Here is a 2,500-nt window from a genome sequence, read left to right as displayed (position 1 = left end):
GTCAGGTTATGTTAATGGGATTTCTACTCACTCAAATATCATGTCCAGGAAATGATTTTATAGTTAAAGCTGAATCATGGCCCTGACCCTTTAACCTTTGAGTTGCCAATCTTTGGTGCTGCCAGGCTGAACACGAACACCACTACAGATACTGGAATGCCATCTGAAATTTAGATTAATCAACATTAATAGTAATGTACAAAACTGAATGTTATAACATCTACAATATATATGCAGGATGCCTACATAAAATGTAAAAAGAGCAAAACACTAAACAAGGGACATTCGAGTTCAAAACCCTCCTTTAGCCAATAACAGACAGTTAAAACATGAATACATCACGTAAAATCCAGTTAGACCACCAAAACAAAGATAAATAGCACAGTGCCAGAATACAAAATCACTAAATAAAAAACGCATTCCAGTCAAAACCATCATTCAAATTGTCATGCCTGCCAATGTGTAGGTTCAAATTTTTTTCTGTACAGCCCATATTTTTGTCAACGAGCACAGAATTACCGGCCAATCTAAAAATTATAAAACTATTTTTACAGATTCATATAATAATAGTAACTTGCAAACCTTCCTTAAATTAAGGGTAATTCAATCACCCGTTGAATCAAGTGATTTGAACCCGAGACCTTCCAGTTCAGGGTCAAACAACTTCACCACTACTCACTACACTACAGATCCATCTGACCTGTGGAGATATCTAATACTAATTATGTTGTTAAGAAGAAATAGAAAAAAAAATCCACAAAAAGAACTGAATGTCACTTGTATTTTGTTGTTATTGTAAATGTCATTTGCAAATTAGCAGAAAAAAACATGCTTCCCTTCCTATAGGCTCTATTTTTATGATTACCAACATACTGGAGATATCTAATATTACATTGTGTTGTGTCGCTATATAAAGTAATATATAGTTATTTCATTCTATTTTATTCCCCATCAAAATCGACAGATTAGCTGGGAGAGCACTTGATTCACATGCAATGGGACCGAGATCGATCCCCCCCCCCCCCCCCCCCCCCTATCCACCCAGCAGTGATCGGGTAGCTCTATCCGTTAGATCTGGTGGAAAGCACTTTGCCACAGACCCTGTACTACTCAAATGGTAGCAATCCATTACTACTGTCTGTTTCACACTATAGAAAGTGGGATAAACGCCTGCTCCATGGGCCGAATAGCTCTGAAAGACTACATGAGACATGAAGAAAACCAAATTTTCAGTTCAGGAAATTGGATATTTGAATTTTTTACAAAAATTTGCTCTCAGGTCCATTTTTGAGGGCTATACCTTTTTTTTAATTAATCAAGCTAAATCTCTCCATGCCTACGGACATGTTGGACGGTTCAGGTTTGCGTTTATTAGTAGTTTGGTATCTACAATACTATATTTTTATTATTATCATGGTGCGGACTTCCCTAGGTTCTTAGGATACCTAAGTAGGGGAACTTTTTTTTGGTACTATAACCGATGAAACAATGTTTCCCATCGTTTGCAATCTCGAAACTGTAGGAAACGCAGTAACTAATAATGGCATCTGCCGTTAAATGACAACCAACTATCAAATTTTTTTTGAAATTAGAAAAATAACAACACTAGGCACTTTGAACTTTGATAAAATTTTCAAACTCAAAACATCTTAATTTGCAATTTGACCCAGTCAGGTAGATGGGGCATGAAAAAGCATTTAATTTGATACCTTACTTTTCTCTCTATGAGAAAAGCTTCAAGAGTTATCTATTTTCTGGTGAAAATCTCAGTCAATTTTACAGAGTGAATCTGTGATCTCACTGCGGCCTCAAAACCATCGTCTCGTGGCGATCGGGAAAGTTAGGGTTTTGCAGTGAACGCGCCCCACATATTGTTTTCAGTAATTGTGTTTCAATTAAAAAATAAATGGCAAGTGTTGGGTATCATTTTAAACTTTAAATTAAAGGTCAGAAAATAAGCTTTATTTTCGTCTATAATCATTTTCATGTATGGTAAGTATGGAAAAAATCAGGGTTAAATGAAAATTGAAAAAAAGATGAGGTTTTTGTCCTAAAAAAGAATAGTTGATGGCGGCGACTAAAATAAAAAAGTGTGCGAGTGTATCAATTCTTATGATGTATTAAACATAATTAATATGGATCCATAATATTAAAATTTCTTATTCTTATGATTTGAAAATTGATAAACTTGTAGCATTTGCTTTCTAAAAAATACAATCATCAGGAATTAGAATGAAATACACCATTAAAAAGCTTGCTTGAAAACCTTTAAAATTATGGTACCAAAATTAGCCAGCTACTTTCACAAATAACGCCATGACCATGGTGACCAAAACAGTAATGCGTAAAACCACATTTCAGTTTCTGTTTAAGGGACAATTATTTTCTTCTATCTAGTTATTGCTTTAAAATTTAAAAAAATAAAAAGCTTTGTAATATCATTATCAAGACCGCCCCCCCCCCCCCACCCCCCCCACCCCCCCCCAAAGTCAGAAAAGAG

The 2,500-nt window shown here is 35.1% G+C and overlaps 1 long non-coding RNA gene across 1 annotated transcript in view; it reads right to left on the bottom strand.

Annotated features, from left to right (window-relative positions):
* The window catches only part of LOC144962165 (uncharacterized), a 2,374-nt gene extending 1,737 nt beyond the window's left edge, over positions 1-637 (bottom strand). The window contains exons 1-2 of the long non-coding RNA XR_013643382.1: positions 583-637; positions 32-163 (exon numbers count right to left, since the gene is read on the bottom strand). This is a non-coding gene — a long non-coding RNA (uncharacterized LOC144962165). The remainder of the gene's footprint in view (positions 1-31; positions 164-582) is intronic.
* Positions 638-2,500: the final 1,863 nt, after the last annotated feature.

This window comes from Berghia stephanieae, unplaced genomic scaffold, assembly GCF_034508935.2.
Source record: "Berghia stephanieae isolate SIO BIC M18660-M18661 unplaced genomic scaffold, UCSD_Bste_1.3 scaffold6515, whole genome shotgun sequence".
In the NCBI taxonomy this organism is placed as follows: Eukaryota; Metazoa; Mollusca; class Gastropoda; order Nudibranchia; family Aeolidiidae; genus Berghia; species Berghia stephanieae.
This window is presented reverse-complemented; position numbering and strand designations above follow the sequence as displayed.